Here is a 21,059-nt window from a genome sequence, read left to right as displayed (position 1 = left end):
GATTATGAGTAAATCTCCTTTATGTTTCTATTTGCAGTAAATATTCTTTATACATCAATTTGTCGATAGACTACTTGCAAGAAAGTGAATTTTAAACATAAATCTCAGAAAATGCAAAATGAATGATTATGAGTAGATGCTCTTTATATTTTTGTTTGTCGATATACAACTTGCAAGAAAGTTAATTTTGAACATAGATCTGAGAAAATGCAAATGACAAAAATTCCTCATGCTTCAATTTGTCGATATACAGCTTGCTCGATATATAACTTGCAAGAAATTGACTTTGAAAATTAATGATTATGAGTAAAAATTTTTACCTTTCTGTTAGTCGATATACAAGTTGCAAGGAAGTGAATTTTGAACATAAATCTGAGAAGATACATAATATATGATTAGCAGTAAATATTCTTTATACTTCAATTTGTCGATATACAACTTGTAAGAAAGTGGACTTTGAAAAGTATTGATTATGGGTAAATCTCCTTTATGTTTCTATTTGTCAATATATTAATTGAATGAAAGTTTATTTCGAACATAAATCTGAGGAAATGCAAAATAAATGATTATGAGTAAATGTTCGTAATGTTTCTATTTGTCGATATACAACTTGCAAGAAAGTGAATTTTGAACATAGATCTGAGAAAGTGCAAATTACAAAAGTTCTTTATGCTTCAATTTGTCGATATACAATTTGCAAGATCGTGGACTCTGAACATAAATCTGAGAAAATGCAAAATAAATTGTTATTAGTAAATCCCCTTAATGTTTCTATTAGTCGATGTACAACTTGCACAAAATGGAATTTTGAACACAAATCTGAGAAAATGCAAAATAAATGATTATGAGTAAATGTTCTTTATACTTCAATTTGTCGATATACAACTTGCAAGAAAGTGGACTTTGAAAAGTAATGATTATGAGCAAATCTCCTTTATGTTTCTGTTTGTCAATATAATAATTGAATGAAAGTGAATTTTGAACATAAACCTGAGGAAATGCAAAACAAATGATAATAAGTAAATGTTCTTTACATTTCTATTTGATAAATGATTAGCAGTAAGTGTTCTTTATACGATGCAAGAACGTGAATTTTGAACATAAATCTGAGAAGATACATAACATATGATTTGCAGTAAATATTCTTTATACTTCAATTTGTCGATGTACAACTTGTAAGAAGGCGAACTTTGAAGATAATGCTGAAAAAACGCAAAATAAATCATTATGAGTAGATGATCTTTATATTTTTATTTGTCGATATACAACTTGCAAGAGTGTGAAGTTTGAACATAGATGAAATGCAAATTACAAAAGTTCTTTATGCATCAATTTGTCAATATACAATTTGCAAGAAAGTGGACTTTGAAAAGTAATGATTATGAGCAAATCTCCTTTATGTTTCGGTTTGTCAATATCTTAATTGAATGAAAGTGAATTTCGAACATAAACCTGAGGAAATGCAAAATAAATGATAATAAGTAAATGTTCTTTACATTTCTATTTGATAAATGATTAGCATTAAGTGTTCTTTATACTTCACTTTGTCGATATACAATTTGCAAGAACGTGAATTTTGAATATAAATCTGAGAAGATACATAATATATGATTTGCAGTAAATATTCTTTATACTTCAATTTGTCGATGTACAACTTGTAAGAAAGTGAAATGTGAACATAATGCTGAATAAACGCAAAATAAATCAATATGAGTTGATGCTCTTTATATTTTTATTTGTCGATATACAACTTGCAAGAAAGTGAAGTTTGAACATATATCTGAGAAAATGCAAATTACAAAAGTTCTTTATGCTTCAATTTGTCAATATACAATTTGCAAGAAAGTAGACTCTGAACATAAATCTGAGAAAATGCAAAATAAATTGTTATTAGTAAATGTTATTAATGTTTATATTTCTCGATATACAACTTGCAAGAAATTGACTTTGAAAATTAATGATTATGAGTCAAAGTTTTTTACCTTTCTGTTAGTCGATATACAAGTTGCAAGGAAGTGAATTTTGAACATAAATCTGAAAAGATACATAATAATGATTAGCAGTAAAGATTCTTTATACTTTAATTTGTCGATATACAATTTGCAAGAACGTGAATTTGGAACATAAATCTGAGAAGATACATAATATATGATTAGCAGTAAATATTCTTTATACCTCAATTTGTCGATATACAATTTGCAAGAAAGTGGACTTTGAAAAGTAATGATTATGAGAAAGTTCTTTAACTTTTTATTGGTCGATACACAACTTACCAGAAAGTGAATTATGAACATATATTTGAGAAAATGCAAAACAAATGATTAAATGTTCTCTATGCTTCAATTTGACGATATACATCTTGCTAGAAAGTGGACTTTGAAAATTAATTAATTTAATTATGAGTAAATGTTCTCTCCTTTCTATTGGTCAATATATAACTTGCAAGAAAGCTAATATTGAGAATAAATTAGAGAAAATGCAAAATAAAAAATAATAAGTAAAGGTTCTTTACATTTCTATTTGTCGATATATGTGAGAAAATTCAAAACAACTGATTACGAGTAAATGTTTTTCATATTTCATTTTGTGGATATACAACTTGCTAGAAAGTGGTCTTTGAAAATTAATGATTATGAGTAAATGTTCTTAACCTTTCTATTAGTCAATATACAACTTGCAAGAAAGTGTATTTTGAAGATAAATCTGAGAAAATGCAAATTATGAGTATGAGTAAATCTCCCTAATGTTTCTATTAGCCGATATACAACTTGCACAAAAGTGAATTTTGAACATAAAGCTGATAAAATGTAAAATAATTGATTATAAGTAAATGTTCTTTATGCTTCAATTTGTCGATAAACAACTTTGAAAATTAATGATTATGAGTAAATGCTCTTTATGTTTCTATTTGTCGATATACTACTTGCAAGAAAGTGATTTTTGAAGATAAATCTGAGAGAATGTCAAATAAATGGTTAAGAGTAAATGTTCTTCATGTTTATATTAGTCCTTATGCAACTTGCAAGAAAGTGAATTTTGAACATAAATCTGAGAAAATGCAAAATGCATGATTATGAGTAAATGTTCTTTATGCTTCAATTTGTCGATATACAACTTGCAAGAAAGTGGAGTTTGAAAAGTAATGAATATGAGTAAATGTTCTTTAACTTTCTATTAGTCGATACACAACTTGCCAGAAAGTTAATTTTGAACATAAATCTGAAACAATGCAAAATTAATGATTCTAAGTAAATATTCTTAATGTTTCTATTAGTCGATATACAGCTTGCTAGAAAGTGATCTTTGAAAATTGATGACTATGAGTAAATATTCTTTAACTTTCTATTAGTCGATACACATCTTACCAGAAAGTGAATTATGAACATATATTTGAGAAAATGCAAAACAAATGATTAAATGTTTATTATGCTTCAATTTGTCGACATACATTCATCTTGCTAGAAAGTGGACTATGAAAATTAATGATTACGAGTAAATGTTCTTAACCTTTCTATTAGTCAATATACAACTTGCAAGAAAGTGAATTTTGAAGATAAATCTGAGAAAATGCAAAATATTAGTATGAGTAAATCTCCCTAATGTTTCTATTAGTCGATATACAACTTGTACAAAAGTGAATTTTGAACATAATTCTGATAAAATGTAAAATAAATGATTATGAGTAAATGCTCTTTATGTTTCTATTTGTCGATATACAACTTGCAAGAAAGTGGAGTTTGAAACGTAACGAATATGAGTAAATGTTCTTTAACTTTCTATTAGTCGAAACACAACTTGCCAGAAAGTTAATTTTGAACATAAATCTGAAACAATGCAAAATTAATGATTCTAAGTAAATATTCTTAATGTTTCTATTAGTCGATATACAGCTTGCTAGAAAGTGATCTTTGAAAATTAATGATTATGAGTAAATATTCTTTAACTTTCTATTAGTCGATACATATCTTACCAGAAAGTGAATTATAAACATATATTTTAGAAAATGCAAAACAAATGATTAAATGTTTATTATGCTTCAATTTGTCGATATACATCTTGCTAGAAAGTGGACTATGAAAATTAATGATTATGAGTAAATATTCTTTAACTTTCTATTAGTCGATACACATCTTACCAGAAAGTGAATTATGAACATAAATCTGAAACAATGCAAAATTAATGATTCTAAGTAAATATTCTTAATGTTTCTATTAGTCGATATACAGCTTGCTAGAAAGTGATCTTTGAAAATTAATGATTATGAGTAAATATTCTTTAACTTTCTATTAGTCGATACACATTTTACCAGAAAGTGAATTATGAACATATATTTTAGAAAATGCAAAACAATTGATTAAATGTTTATTATGCTTCAATTTGTCGATATACATGTAGGAATTCTTTCCTTTTGGTTAATTGGTGCAACGACACGACTTTCCTTTATTAGGTACAATTTTCAACTGTCCGTTCTCGTTCGGCGTCAATAAGCGTTCTCCTTATTCAAAGTTGCATTTTACTCAGAGTTGCATTTAATAGGTCTGTCCGGATCGTGTTGTCCGCAATTCTCCTACACTCGGCCGTCCTGACCTGTCGTTCGCCCCGAACGCTGGGTTCCACGGTTTCATATATTCGGCCACCGTCATAGTATTAATCGGTCCCTCAACGTCACCCAATTTTTCCACAGTGTATCTTCCATGTGGAAGTCGTTCCTTTACTGAATACGGCCCCAAAAATTTTGCTTTAATTTTAAGCCCTGAACCATACTGCGTCCTTTTTATCGCCACTAAATCATTAACGTTGTATTCTTTTTCTGGCTTCCGTTTTGAGTTAAAATTTCGCCTATTCTCTTCCTGAATCTTGGATATATTTTCTGCAGCCCTCTTTCTAACACTTTCCCGCTCCTCATCTAGTTCCCTAAGTAAAGAATCTTCTAACATATTCCGAAGTTCGATGTTATCAGATGTACGCATATCTAACCCAGTTAGAATTTGAAAAGGTGTGAACTTGGTACTTCTTGGAGGAGTGTTGTTCAAAAGTTGTTGTATCCTCTCAACGTGTCTATACCAATTAGCTGGGTTATTGTGACATAATTTCGTCAGCAATGGTAGTATAACACGATTGATACGCTCGACTTGTCCGTTTCCGCGTGGTACTCCGGTTGCAATAAGAAGATGCTGAATGCCCTCCTTGGCACAATAATCTTCAAAACTCCTAGCTGTAAATGCTGTTCCCCTATCGGTGATTATTCTTTTTGGATTTCCGAACACAGAAGCTTGTTTTTCTAATCTGTCTATTACCGAAGCCGAATCCGTACTCTTTGTTGGGTATAACCACACGAATTTACTAAAAGAATCTATCACTACAAACAAATAGTTATATTTTTTATGGGTCAACTCCATAGGCCCTAAGTGATCAAGATGATATGTCAACAGTGGTCTGTCCTCCTTATCTATAGGACATAGTAAGCCCTCCTTTTTCCCTGCTTTCGCTTCCCCGATAATGCATTCCACACAATTTCTAATAACGTTTGCCACCTTTGGTCCTATTTGTGAAATATAAAACGATTTTTCCAAGTAATCTCGGGTCTTTTTTTCCGACCAGTGTCCTACACGGTGTCCTATCCGAATTATTTCCTCTTCCATTTTTTGTGGTACTACCACCAACTCTTTCACAGGGTCTTTATACAGTATACCGTTTTTCAAATAAAAGTCTTCGTAAATATTTTTCTCTAAAGCTGCGCATACAGCTTTTACCCAATCATCACTTTGTTGTGCTTCTCTCAAACGAAAATTTAACGAATCTTCAAGTAACATTGATGTCATTCGACTAAGTGCATCGACATGTCTCATTCTTGTAGCCGGTCTGTGCTCAATAACATAATCGAAGTCTTGAAGAAACATAGCCCAACGAGCAACTCTAAGTGGTACATCTGTTTTCTTCATGGTTAGTGCAAACGCATTACAATCGCTTACAATTTTAATCTTTTTCCCCATAACATAAATTCTCCACTTTTTTAAAGCCTGTATAATGGCAAGTACCTCCAATTCGTAAGAATGATACTTTTCTTCTCCAGGTCGAGTTTTGAGACTCATATAACTAACCGGGTGAAATTGTTGATCTTCTTTGTCTTTTTGAAGCAATACTCCACCGTAACCATGCATGCTAGCGTCCGTGTGTATCTCCGTTTCGGCACTAGGGTTATATAGTTTTAAGACGGGAGCTTCAGCAAGCGCCCCTTTAAGTTGTTGAAAAGCTATACATTGTTTTTCATTGAATCTAAATTGAGTGTCTTTCCTAAGCAAATCGCTTAAAGGCCTAGCAATTAACGCATACCCCTCCACAAACCTTCTAAAATAGGAAGTAAGTCCTAGGAATCTTTGAAGAGATTTCTTATCCCGCGGGACTGGAAAATTTTGTACCGCCTTTATCTTATCGTCCGATGGTTTTATACCCCCTTCTTCAATAATGTATCCTAAAAATTGAATTCTCTTCATCAAAAATTGGCATTTTTGCCACTTAATTTTCAACCCATAACTTTCGGCTCTCTTTAAAACGACTTTTAGTTTATGTAGCCCTTCATCATTGCTTGATGCTGGAATAATTATATCGTCCATATAAATGACGATGACTCCTTGCTGCACCAGATCTCGGAAAATGGCTGATATATAACGGCAAAATACGGCAGGAGAATTACAAATTCCGAAAGGTACGAAATTAAATTCATACTGCCCGCTTTGAGTTACGAATGAGGTGTAACGTTTTGAGTTCGGTTCGACCGGCACATGGAAAAATCCGTTGGCCAGATCGAGAGTAGAGAATATCTTGGCTCCCTGTAATCTTTCCAAAGCATCATCGATGAGTGCCATTGGAAAATTGTCCCTCACTATCTTTTCATTTAATTTTCTAAAGTCACAACACAATCGTTTTGTGCCATCTTTCTTCGATACCAGCACCACTGGTGACGCGTACTCTGAGTTGCTTGATTGAATTATGCCATCCTTCAACCACTCAGTCACCTGGGTATCTATCACACGTTGATCAGCATATGACATTCTTCGTGGAGTTTGGTAAATAGGCAAATCATCACTCAAGATGATTTTCATTTCAACTGGTGATTGGGATTGTTTTACCGGTGAGTACTGAGTAACCATATCAATTATAGGCGAGCGATAGCCTACAGTCAAATGAGTTAAGTTGAAAAGCGGATTGTCCTCAACTTTTTCAAAATTTTTCTCTAAGCAAAGAGACGTAAATTCTGTTAAGAAAGTGATGCCTTCCGCATCGAGTGCTTTCTTACTACCGGTATCCTCTTTTTCTCCACTTCGTTGGGGTTTTTCTCCTTCTATCTCAACTGCCCTGGTTTTGTTTAGAGTTTTTTCTTTAAACTCTACAGTACCCTCTGAAAATATTACGTCCGCAAACTTTAAAATATCATTCCCGAGGACCGCTTCATATCTCAAGTCATTGCTTGTGGTAACATGGAAAGTTACCGGTGTTGTAACCCTATCTAATTTAATATTTTCTGTAATACTGCCTATAGTGTTCAACTCGCTTTCTTTAATGCCGACTAATCGTCGTTTTTCGAAATTTGTTAGAGGACAATTAAGTTTTTTGAAAATATCGTATCTAAGTAAGCTGAGGTCAGACCCGGTGTCAACCATAGCATCAACATGTACACCTCTCATTTTGATCTTTTTGAAAATTAGTCCACTACATTTACTATATGGACAATCAAGCATCACATTAACTGTACCCCTCTCGGTTTTTATCTGTCTACCTACGTTGCTGCCACACTCGAAACTGCGATGTCCCATTTGACCGCACTTAAAACATTTATATTGTTTGTTATCTACGCCACAAGCTTTCGCTAGATGGGAGATACTTCCACACTTGTAACATTTCCTTACTGTGCCACTATTTCCTTGCCCATCAGAGGCTTTTTGCGGATTTTGTTCATATTGAGTTCTGTTCGAATACTGTCGCGCACCATAAACTCGTTCGTAAACTTTTAAATTTTCCTTTAAATCTTTAATCGTCTGTGACTGGTACAGTATAATTTTATTAGGCTTAGAGTCGGGAATACCTTCTACAAAATACCCTATCAAACTCATTTCGTCTAAATTAATTGGCTTAGCTATATCCATCAAAGCGTACAAGTATTCCCTAAAAGATTCGCTACTCTTTTTACGGCGATTTTGTAACATTCTATGAATCTCTAATGCAGATAATTTGGTGCCAAACTCATCAACGATAGCATTTTTTAACGAAGACCAATTTTTTATGCCCACCTGACTGCGTAAGAACAACTTAGCAGCTCCTTTAAGCAGTTGCTTTGCATACACGTACTTTTGAAGCTCATTCCAACCCAAAGTAACAGCATTATCCTCGAACTCTTGTAACCATTCACTCGCTTCCAGGGAATCAGTTCCATTAAATGAGGGTAAACTGCCTTCGATATCCTTTAAGGTAAAGTTGGATCTGACCAAGACGGTATCCACTGAGGGATTAACTATATCTTCGTAAGTACTTTCATTTTCACTCCCCTCGTCATCACTTTGTATGAGTTCGTAATGTCGCAAAAGTCTATCTCTCAGTTCACTCTTTCGTCCTGTCTGGTTTAGTCCAACTCTTCTTAATTCTTCTCTCAAAGCCGTTACCGTCATTGCTAAAATCGTCTGACTGTCCATGTTTTACAATATGTTACAAATAATAGATATAGTAAAATATAATGTTTTCAAGTTATTTAAGTGATAAAATATGTGTACTTAAACATAACTATTAATATACATTAAATATTGTTCTTTCGCATTCGTGTTTTTTTAAAGTGAGTTATAAACGTTTGTTATGTATTCACGATAGAAAAAATTAAAGCAGTACTGAAATACAAATATTACATACATTTACTCCAATTGGAATTTAAACGTTGCAAACATGCTTATTTGTACGAATAAGTACGATGATATTCTAATATTCTGTGAATCTATGGGGAAAATGAATACATTAAAAATTATTATTGTTTGATTAAAGTAGTAATATTAAGTAATAGAAATATAATAGCGATTAGTCTTTCAAAATATGCTCCAAAACGTATTTACTTTTTGTTTTGACTACAGCTTTCTTACAAAAATGACCAGCTTTACTAATTCACAAACAATAGTAAAGACTTCTTTCTTCCTTTTATTTTTCTAATTGGATTTTGATTTGTTTCTCAGTTTTACCTTGTGCTATATCGCTTAAATCTGATACGAATACCTGCTCCCTTTGCTGTTTTTCAATAAGTCGCTGTGCAGCGAATCCTAAAACGATTTCTTTATTCGGACTTATTCACTGAGCTTTGCTGTGACTTATGCGTTTTCTTCAGTAATTTGTTGTGCGGCAAATTCTGCTAAAATTTTCAATTTTTCTGGTACTAGTTGAATGCTGCTGTTTATTTTGTTTTCTTCTCCGTATGTTGCTGTGCTGCAAAACTGCTCCGATTTCAAATTTCACTTTAACTTGTTGATTTCTGTTCTCATTTTCTTTTCAGTTCAGTATATTCCTGTGCGGCGAAATATACTTTAAATTCAAATTTCTCGTTAACTCTTGATCTCTGCTGTTTCTTTTCCTCTCTACTCAGTGTGTCGCTGTGCTGTCTCGTTGATTTCTGCTGTCATTTTCCTTTTCAGATCAGTATATTGCTATGCGGCGAATTATACTTCAACTTCAAATTCACTTGTTGATTTCTGCTGTCTCTTTTCTTTTCAGTTAAGTATATTGCTATGCGGCTCCAATATACTCCAACTTCAAATTCACTTGTTGATTTCTGCTGTCTCTTTTCAACACTACTCGGTATATTCCTGTGCGGCGAAATATACTTTAAGTTCAAATTTCTAGTTAACTTTTGATCTCTGCTGTTTCTTTTCCTCTCTACTCAGTGCGTCGCTGTGCTGTCTCGTTGATTTTATTAACGATTGCTGATCTCCTCTAACATATGTGTTTATTGCCTTCACCGTTTCAAAATTTCGTACGTAACCGTCACTTCACCAAAGTTGAAAGTTCTAGAAAAATCGTATGTTCCCGATGCAATAAGTTCATACATACTTGAATACATTTATATATTACTATTCATTAATAATCTTTGTAATTTTCAAAATTTGCATCTTTTCACGGCCTCTTTGTACATAACCTTTTCAATACACATTACAATTTTAATTTTTAAAGTTTAAAAGTTTTCTCTGAAGTGAGTCAATTCTGTGCATGTACTCACACACACCCAAACACAAGTTTTTCACATCAAAGTTTAATTAATAATATTTGTAGTCTCTCCCCTTAAACAGTCTTTTATGCTCACAACTCTTCAATTTTAAAATCTCATCCCCGACGAGCCCCCAAATTTGTAGGAATTCTTTCCTTATAAAATGAAACACTTGGTTAATTGGTGCAACGACACGACTTTCCTTTATTAGGTACAATTTTCAACTGTCCGTTCTCGTTCGGCGTCAATAAGCGTTCTCCTTATTCAAAGTTGCATTTTACTCAGAGTTGCATTTAATAGGTCTGTCCGGATCGTGTTGTCCGCAATTCTCCTACATACATCTTGCTAGAAAGTGGACTATGAAAAGTAATGATTATGAGTAAATGTTCTCTCCTTTCTATTAGTCAATATAATACTTGCAAGAAAGCTAATTTTGAACATAAATCTGAGAAAATGCAAAATGAATGATAATAAGTAAAGGTCTTTTACATTTCTATTTGTCGATATACTACTGGCACGGAAGTGAATTTTGAACATATATTTGAGAAAATTCAAAACAAATGATTACGAGTAAATGTTTTTCATGTCTCATTTTGTGGATATACAACTTGCTAGAAAGTGGTCTTTGAAAATTAATGATTATGAGGAAATGTTCTTAACCTTTCTATAGGTCAATATACAACTTGCAAGAAAGTGAATGTTGAAGATAAATCTGAGAAAATGCAAAATAAATGATTATGAGTAAATGCTCTTTATGTTTCTATTTGTCGATATACACCTTTGAAAATTAATGATTACGAGTAAATGTTCTTTATGTTTCTATTTGTCGATATACACCTTTGAAAATTAATGATTACGAGTAAATGTTTTTCATGTCTCATTTTGTGGATATACAACTTGCTAGAAAGTGGTCTTTGAAAATTAATGATTATGAGGAAATGTTCTTAACCTTTCTATAAGTCAATATACAACTTGCAAGAAAGTGAATTTTGAACATAAATCTGAGAAGATACATAATATATGATTAGCAGTAAATATTCTTTATACTTCAATTTGTCGATATACAACTTGCAAGAAAGTGGACTTTGAAAAGTAATGATTATGAGTAAATCTCCTTTATGTTTCTATTTGTCAATATACTAATTGAATGAAAGTGAATTTCGAACATAAATCTGAGGAAATGCAAATTAAAAAGTTCTTTATGTTTCTATTTGTCGATATACTACTTGCGAGAAAGAGCATTTTGAAAATAAATCTGAGAGAATGTCAAATAAATGATTAAGAGTAAATGTTCTTTATGCTTATATTAGTCCTTATGCATCTTGCAAGAAAGTGAATTTTGAACATAAATCTGAGAAAATGTCAAATAAATGATTAAGAGTAAATGTTCTTTATGTTTATATTAGTCCTTATGCAACTTGCAAGAAAGTTAATTTTGAAGATAAATATGAGAGAATGTCAAATAAATGATTAAGAGTAAATCTCCTTTATGTTTCTATTTGTCAATATACTAATTGAATGAAAGTGAATTTCGAACATAAATCTGAGGAAATGCAAATTACAAAAGTTCTTTATGCTTCAATTTGTCGATATACAATTTGCAAGAAAGTGGAATCTGAACATAAATCTGAGAAAACGCAAAATAAATTGTTATGAGTAAATCCCCTTAATGTTTCTATTAGTCGATGTACAACTTGCACAAAATGGAATTTTGAACACAAATCTGAGAAAATGCAAAAAAAATGATTATGAGTAAATGTTCTTTATACTTAAATTTGTCGATATACAACTTGCAAGAAAATGGACTTTGAAAAGTAATGATTAGCAATCTCCTTTATGTTTCTGTTTGACAATATACTAATTGAATGAAAGTGAATTTCGAACATAAACCTGAGGAAATGCAAAATAAATGATTATGAGTAAATGTTCTTAATATTTCTATTAGTCAATATAAAACTTGCAAGAAAGTGAATTTCGAACATAAATCTGAGCAAATGCAAAATAAGTGATTATGAGTAAATGTTCTTAATATTTCTATTAGTCAATATACAACTTGCAAGAAAGTGAATTTTGAACATAAATCTGAGAAAATGCAAAATAGATGATTATGGGTAAATGTTCTTTATGTTTCTATTGGTCGATATACAACTTGCAAGAAAGTGGACTTTGAAAAGTAATGATTATGAGTAAATGTTCTTAACCTTTCTCAAGATACAACTTGCACAAAAGTGAATTTTGAACACAAATCTGAGAAAATGCAAAATAAATGATTATGAGTAAATGTTCTTTATGTTTCTATTTCTCGATATATAACTTGCAAGAAATTGACTTTGAAATTTAATGATTATGAGTAAAAGTTTTTTACCTTTCTGTTAGTCGATATACAAGTTGCAAGGAAGTGAATTTTGAACATAAATCTGAGAAGATACATAATATATGATTAGCAGTAAATATTCTTTATACTTCAATTTGTCGATATACAACATGCAAGAAAGTGGACTTTGAAAAGTAATGATTATGAGTAAATCTCCTTTATGTTTCTATTTGTCAATATACTAATTGAATGAAAGTGAATTTCGAACATAAATCTGAGGAAATGCAAATTACAAAAGTTCTTTATACTTCAATTTGTCGATATACAACTTGCAAGAAAGTGACTTTGAAAATTAATGATTATGAACAAATGTTCTTTACCTTTCTAATAGTCGATACACAATTTTAAAGAAAATGAATTTTGAACATAAATCTCAAAAAATGCAAAATAAATGATTATGGATAAATGATCTTTATATTTCTACTTATCAATATTTTACTTGCTCGAAAGTGAATTTTGAACATATATCTCAGAAAATGCAAAATTAATGATTATGAGTAAATGTTCTCTATGTTTCTATTTGTCGATATACAACATGCAAGAAAGTGGACTCTGAACATAAATCTGAGAAAATGCAAAATAAATTGTTAAGAGTAAATCCCCTTAATGTTTCTATTAGTCGATGTACAACTTGCACAAAATGGAATTTTTAACACAAATATGAGAAAATGCAAAATAAATGATTATGAGTAAATGTTCTTTATACTTCAATTTTTCGATATACATACAACTTGCAGGAAAGTGGACTTTGAAAAGTAATGATTATGAGCAGATCTCCTTTATGTTTCTGTTTGCCAATATACTAATTGAATGAAAGTGAATTTCGAACATAAACCTGAGGAAATGCAAAATAAATTCTAATAAGTAAATGTTCTTTACATTTCTATTTGATAAATGATTAGCAGTAAGTGTTCTTTATACTTCAATTTGTCAATATACAATTTGCATGAAAGTGGACTCTGAACATAAATCTGAGCAAATGCAAAATAAATGATTATGAGTAAATGTTCTTTGTGTTTCTATTTGTCGATATACAACTTGCAAGAAAGTGAATTTTGAACATAGATCTGAGAAAGTGCAAATTACAAAAGTTCTTTATACTTCAATTTCTCGATATACAACTCGCAAGAAATTGACTTTGAAAATTAATGATTATGAGTAAAAATTTTTTACCTTTCTGTTAGTCGATATACAAGTTGCAAGGAAGTGAATTTTGAACATAGATCTGAGAAAGTGCAAATTACAAAAGTTCTTTATGCTTCAATTTGTCGATATACAATTTGCAAGATCGTGGACTCTGAACATAAATCTGAGAAAATGCAAAATAAATTGTTATTAGTAAATCCCCTTAATGTTTCTATTAGTCGATGTACAACTTGCACAAAATGGAATTTGAACACAAATCTGAGAAAATGCAAAATAAATGATTATGAGTAAATGTTCTTTATACTTCAATTTGTCGATATACAACTTGCAAGAAAGTGGACTTTGAAAAGTAATGATTATGAGCAAATCTCCTTTATGTTTCTGTTTGTCAATATAATAATTGAATGAAAGTGAATTTCGAACATAAATCTGAGAAAATGCAAATTACAAAAGTTCTCTATGCTTCAATTTGTCGATATACAATTTGCAAGAAAGTGGAATCTGAACATAAATCTGAGAAAACGCAAAATAAATTGTTATGAGTAAATCCCCTTAATGTTTCTATTAGTCGATGTACAACTTGCACAAAATGGAATTTTGAACACAAATCTGAGAAAATGCAAAATAAATGATTATGAGTAAATGTTCTTTATACTTCAATTTGTCGATATACAACTTGCAAGAAAGTGGACTTTGAAAAGTAATGATTATGAGCAAATCTCCTTTATGTTTCTGTTTGTCAATATAATAATTGAATGAAAGTGAATTTTGAACATTAACCTGAGGAAATGCAAAATAAATGATAATAAGTAAATGTTCTTTACATTTCTATTTGATAAATGATTAGCAGTAAGTGTTCTTTATACTTCAATTTGTCGATATACAATTTGCAAGAACGTGAATTTTGAATATAAATCTGAGAAGATACATAATATATGATTTGCAGTAAATATTCTTTATACTTCAATTTGTCGATGTACAACTTGTAAGAAAGTGAACTTTGAACATAATGCTGAAAAAACGCAAAACAAATCATTATGAGTAGATGCTCTTTATATTTTTATTTGTCGATATACAACTTGCAAGAAAGTGAAGTTTGAACATAGGTCTGAGAAAATGCAAATTACAAAAGTTCTTTATGCTTCAATTTGTCAATATACAATTTGCAAGAAAGTGGACTCTAAACATAAATCTGAGGAAATGCAAAATAAATGATTATGAGTAAATGTTCTTAATGTTTATATTTCTCGATATATGACTTGCAAGAAATTGACTTAGAAAATTAATGATTATGAGTAAAAGTTTTTTACCTTTCTGTTAGTCGATATACAAGTTGCAAGGAAGTGAATTTTGAACATAAATCTGAGAAGATACATAATATATAATTAGCAGTAAATATTCTTTATACTTCAATTTGTCGATATATAACTTGTAAGAAAGTGGACTTTGAAAAGTATTGATTATGGGTAAATCTCCTTTATGTTTATATTTGTCAATATATTAATTGAATGAAAGTTTATTTCGAACATAAATCTGAGGAAATGCAAAATAAATGATTATGAGTAAATGTTCGTTATGTTTCTATTTGTCGATATACAACTTGCAAGAAAGTGAATTTTGAACATAGATCTGCGAAAGTGCAAATTACAAAAGTTCTTTATGCTTCAATTTGTCGATATACAATTTGCAAGATCGTGGACTCTGAACATAAATCTGAGAAAATGCAAAATAAATTGTTATTAGTAAATCCCCTTAATGTTTCTATTAGTCGATGTACAACTTGCACAAAATGGAATTTTGAACACAAATCTGAGAAAATGCAAAATAAATGATTATGAGTAAATGTTCTTTATACTTCAATTTGTCGATATACAACTTGCAAGAAAGTGGACTTTGAAAAGTAATGATTATGAGCAAATCTCCATAATGTTTTTGTTTGTCAATATACTAATTGAATGAAAGTGAATTTCGAACATAAACCTGAGGAAACGCAAAATAAATGATAATAAGTAATTGTTCTTTACATTTCTATTTGATAAATGATTAGCAGTAAGTGTTCTTTATACTACAATTTGTCGATATACAACTTGCCAGAAAGTGAATTTTGAACATAAATCTGAGAAGATACATAATATATGATTTGCAGTAAATATTCTTTATACTTCAATTTGTCGATGTACAACTTGTAAGAAAGTGAACATTGAACATAATGCTGAAAAAACGCAAAATAAATCATTATGAGTAGATGCTCTTTATATTTTTATTTGTCGATATACAACTTGCAAGAAAGGGAAGTTTGAACATAGATCTGAGAAAATGCAAATTACAAAAGTTCTTTATGCTTCAATTTGTCAATATACAATTTGCAAGAAAGTGGACTCTAAAAATAAATCTGAGGAAATGCAAAATAAATGACTATGAGTAAATGTTCTTAATGTTTATATTTCTCGATAAACAACTTGCAAGAAATTGACTTTGAAAATTAATGATTATGAATAAAAGTTTTTTACCTTTCTGTTAGTCGATCTACAAGTTGCAAGGAAGTGAATTTTGAACATAACTCTGAGAAGATACATAATATATGATTAGCAGTAAATATTTTTTATACTTCAATTTGTCGATATACAACTTGCAAGAAAGTGGACTTTGAAAAGTAATGATTATGAGTAAATCTCCTTTATGTTTCTATTTGTCAATATACTAATTGAATGAAAGTGAATTTCGAACATAAATCTGAGGAAATGCAAATTACAAAAGTTCTCTATGCTTCAATTTGTCGATATACAATTTGCAAGAAAGTGGAATCTGATCATAAATCTGAGAAAACGCAAAATAAATTGTTATGAGTAAATCCCCTTAATGTTTCTATTAGTCGATGTACAACTTGCACAAAATGGAATTTTGAACACAAATCTGAGAAAATGCAAAATAAATGATTATGAGTGAATGTTCTTTATACTTCAATTTGTCGATATACAACTTGCAAGAAAGTGGACTTTGAAAAGTAATGATTATGAGTAAATCTCCTTTATGTTTCTATTTGTCAATATACTAATTAAATGAAAGTGAATTTCGAACATAAACCTGAGGAAATGCAAAACAAATGATTATGAGTAAATGTTCTTAATATTTCTATTAGTCAATATACAACTTGCAAGAAAGTGAATTTCGAACATAAATCTGAGCAAATGCAAAATAAGTGATTATGAGTAAATGTTCTTAATATTACTATTAGTCAATATACAACTTGCAAGAAAGTGAATTTTGAACATAAATCTGAGAAAATGCAAAATAGATGATTATGGGTAAATGTTCTTTATGTTTCTATTGGTCGATATATATAACTTGCAAGAAAGTGGACTTTGAAAAGTAATGATTATGAGTAAATGTTCTTAGCCTTTCTATTAGTCAAGATACAACTTGCACTAAAGTGAATTTTGAACACAAATCTGAGAAAATGCAAAATAAATGATTATGAGTAAATGTTCTTAATATTACTATTTCTCGATTTACAACTTACAAGAAATTGACTTTGAAAATTAATGATTATGAGTAAAAGTTGTTTACATTTCTGTTAGTCGATATACAACTTGTGTGAAAGTGAATTTTGAACATAAATCTGAGAAGATACATAATTAGCAGTGAATATTCTTTATACTTCAATTTGTCGATATACAACTTGCAAGAAAGTGACTTTGAAAATTAATGATTATGAATAAATGTTCTTTACCTTTCTAATAGTCGATATAAAATTTTAAAGAAAATGAATTTTGAACATAAATCTCAAAAAATGCAAAATAAATGATTATGGATAAATGATCTTTATATTTCTACTTATCAATATTTTACTTGCTCGAAAGTGAATTTTGAACATACATCTCAGAAAATGCAAAATTAATGATTATGAGTAAATGTTCTCCATGTTTCTATTTGTCGATATACAACATGCAAGAAAGTGGACTCTGAACATAAATCTGAGAAAATGCAAAATTAATTGTTATGAGTAAATCCCCTTAATGTTTCTATTAGTCGATGTACAACTTGCACAAAATGGAATTTTGAACACAAATCTGAGAAAATGCAAAATAAATGATTATGGGTAAATGTTCTTTATACTTCAATTTGTCGATATACAACTTGCAAGAAAGTGGACTATGAAAATTAATGATTATGAGTAAATATTCTTTAACTTTCTATTAGTCGATACACATCTTACCAGAAAGTCAATTATGAACATATATTTTAGAAAATGCAAAACAAATGATTAAATGTTTATTATGCTTCAATTTGTCGATATACATCTTGCTAGAAAGTGGACTATGAAAATTAATGATTATGAGTAAATATTCTTTAACTTTCTATTAGTCGATACACATCTTACCAGAAAGTGAATTATGAACATAAATCTAAAACAATGCAAAATTAATGATTCTAAGTAAATATTCTTAATGTTTCTATTAGTCGATATACAGCTTGCTAGAAAGTGATCTTTGAAAATTAATGATTATGAGTAAATATTCTTTAACTTTCTATTAGTCGATACATATCTTACCAGAAAGTGAATTATGAACATATATTTTAGAAAATGCAAAACAAATGATTAAATGTTTATTATGCTTCAATTTGTCGATATACATCTTGCTAGAAAGTGGACTATGAAAAGTAATGATTATGAGTAAATGTTCTCTCCTTTCTATTAGTCAATATAATACTTGCAAGAAAGCTAATTTGGAACATAAATCTGAGAAAATGCAAAATGAATGATAATAAGTAAAGGTTCTTTACATTTCTATTTGTCGATATACTACTGGCACGGAAGTGAATTTTGAACATATATTTGAGAAAATTCAAAACAAATGATTACGAGTAAATGTTTTTCATGTCTCATTTTGTGGATATACAACTTGCTAGAAAGTGGTCTTTGAAAATTAATGATTATGAGTAAATGTTCTTAACCTTTCTATTAGTCAATATACAACTTGCAAGAAAGTGAATGTTGAAAATAAATCTGAGAAAATGCAAAATAAATGAATATGAGTAAATGCTCTTTATGTTTCTATTTGTCGATTTACACCTTTGAAAATTAATGATTATGAGTAAATGTTCTTTATGTTTCTATTTGTCGATATACTACTTGCGAGAAAGTGCATTTTGAAGATAAATCTGAGAGAATGTCAAATAAATGATTAAGAGTAAATGTTCTTTATGCTTATATTAGTCCTTATGCATTTTGCAAGAAAGTGAATTTTGAACATAAATCTGAGAAAATGTCAAATAAATGATTAAGAGTAAATGTTCTTTATGTTTATATTAGTCCTTATGCAACTTGCAAGAAAGTTAATTTTGAAGATAAATATGAGAGAATGTCAAATAAATGATTAAGAGTAAATGTTCTTTATATTTATATTTGTCGATATACAATTTGCAAGAAAGTGAGCTTTGGAAATTAATGATTATGAGAAAGTTCTTTAACTTTTTATTAGTCGATACACAACTTACCAGAAATTGAATTATTAACATATATTTGAGAAAATGCAAAACAAATGTTTAAATGTTCTTTATGCTTCAATTTGACGATATACATCTTGCTAGAAAGTGGACTTTGAAAATTAATTAATTTAATTATGAGTAAATGTTCTCTCCTTTCTATTGGTCAATATATAACTTGCAAGAAAGCTAATATTGAGAATAAATCTGAGAAAATGCAAAATAAATAATAATAAGTAAAGGTTCTTTACATTTCTTGTTGAAAATCTGGCAACCACGAATAGCTGTAATAATGCTTATTCCCCTTTACAACAACAACGTTTTTCAGTTACTTGCTGTTTGATCTTATATTTATTACATAGAGATTTAAGTCTTGAATAAACCACTGAAGTGAACGGTTGCCTAAACGTTTAATCTGAGTCCTTTTATTTATTCCGACACACTGCGGTAAAAAGTAAGTCCACCAACAGGTTATGGGCCCAGAGTCTATGTCGGAATAAAAGATAAACTGTAAAAATTCAATTTCGCGTGTGTCGCATAAAGTGTTTGTCATTTTAAAATTGAATATGGGTTCGCTATACCAAATTGAAAAGTTGGATGATACCAACTATGATACGTGGTGCATACAGATGCAATGTGTTCTGGTGCACGCAGACATTTGGACAGTGGTTAGTGGTGATTTTGTAAAGCCAGATGATGCGCTATTGTTAGCCAAGTGGCAACAATTATGTTAAGTGTGAAACCATCACAGTTAGGGTACGTAAAGAACTGTACCAGTGCATTAGAAGCATGGACGAAACTAAGAAATGTGTATAAGCCCAGTGGACCAATACGAAAAGTAAGCTTATACAAACGGCTACTCAGCCTCAGTATGACTGAAGGTGTAACAATGGCTCAACATATACAAGAATTTGTTAGCGTTTCGGATAAGTTGGCGGAGTTAGACATCAAGCTAAGTGACGAGTTGCTGGTCATAATTCTATTATCCAGTTTGTCCAGAAATTTCGAGAATTTCGTGATTGCGATGGAGACACGTGATTCATTTCCATCCTTTGAAATAATCAGAGTTAAGCTGTTGGAAGAGTTCGACAGACAATCTCAAAAGGAGAAAGAAAGCGTTGCAGAATCAAGTCAGCAAGCTTTTCTCGCTAACTACAAAGGGGAAAACAAGACTATGAAAAAACAGTTCAGTGGAAAGTGTTTTAATTATGGAAAGCGTGGTCATATGGCCTCAAAATGTAAAGCGCCGAAAAAGGACAAGAACATTGGCGATAATGATAAATGTTCCCTTGCAGTATTAGCAGCAACAGATGTATCAGGTTTCCGAAAATCTTCGTGGTGCATAGACAGTGGTGCGTCTACTCACATATGCAGTGAACGAAGTATGTTTATCTCTCTCAAAGAATGTAATGAGAAAGTTATACTAGCGTCGGAAAAATACGTAAACGCAGTTGGTGTCGGAACTGTAGAAATAAAAGAAAATTGCAAAATATATTTGAAAGATGTGTTATATGTTCCAACTATGGCTGGAAATTTTATTTCTGTTGGAAAAGCAATAAGTAATGGAGCAAGTGTAAGTTTTGAGAATGACTGTGCGATCATAAGAAATCAAAAACGCGATATTTTGGTGAATATGGTAAAAAGCAATGAGAAGATACCGAGTACAGTAAAAGAAGCAATGTTAAGCAATAATTGTAAACACTGGCGAGAGGCGATGAATATAGAGTATGATTCTCTTATTAGAAATCGAACTTGGGTATTAGCTGATTTGCCAATTGGAAAGCGAAAAATTGGCTGTAAATGGGTTTTTAATGAGAA

Source organism: Zeugodacus cucurbitae, chromosome 5 (genome assembly GCF_028554725.1).
Source record: "Zeugodacus cucurbitae isolate PBARC_wt_2022May chromosome 5, idZeuCucr1.2, whole genome shotgun sequence".
Taxonomy (NCBI): Eukaryota; Metazoa; Arthropoda; class Insecta; order Diptera; family Tephritidae; genus Zeugodacus; species Zeugodacus cucurbitae.
The sequence above is the reverse complement of the archived record's forward strand: the minus strand, read 5'-3'. Positions refer to the sequence as shown.